Source organism: Penaeus monodon, chromosome 33, assembly GCF_015228065.2.
Source record: "Penaeus monodon isolate SGIC_2016 chromosome 33, NSTDA_Pmon_1, whole genome shotgun sequence".
NCBI lineage: Eukaryota > Metazoa > Arthropoda > Malacostraca > Decapoda > Penaeidae > Penaeus > Penaeus monodon.
The window spans coordinates 21,353,996-21,354,392 of record NC_051418.1 but is presented as its reverse complement, the minus strand read 5'-3'; positions in this window follow the sequence as shown (position 1 = coordinate 21,354,392).

Sequence of the window (397 nt, the reverse complement as noted above, 5' to 3'; positions counted from 1 at the left end):
ATCTTTCAAAGTTCTTTGCCAATATGTCTGCCATCTTTTATGATAAACAAAGTACATAATTCTTTCTAAATTACTGTCCTTCGGCATGACTTTGAAACTTAATAAGCTCATTCTAAAATTGCATCTTCATCTATTACATCTATTGCCGTCATCAGCCCAAAGAAATCCAATTTGATTTACTTTATGTTATCTGAGTAGCATGACGTAACGGTATTAATAAGACTCGTGGGGTGACTTGAATTTATTCCTCTACTAACAGTGATTAGCTTTATTTAATCACATAAAAATAAATATTTCAATGGATTCATTAGTTTTAATGAATGAATTAAAAACTTCTGTTTGTGCAGGACGACAGTCAGGATCCGTTTCAGTTACTCAGTTACAACAATCTACTGCT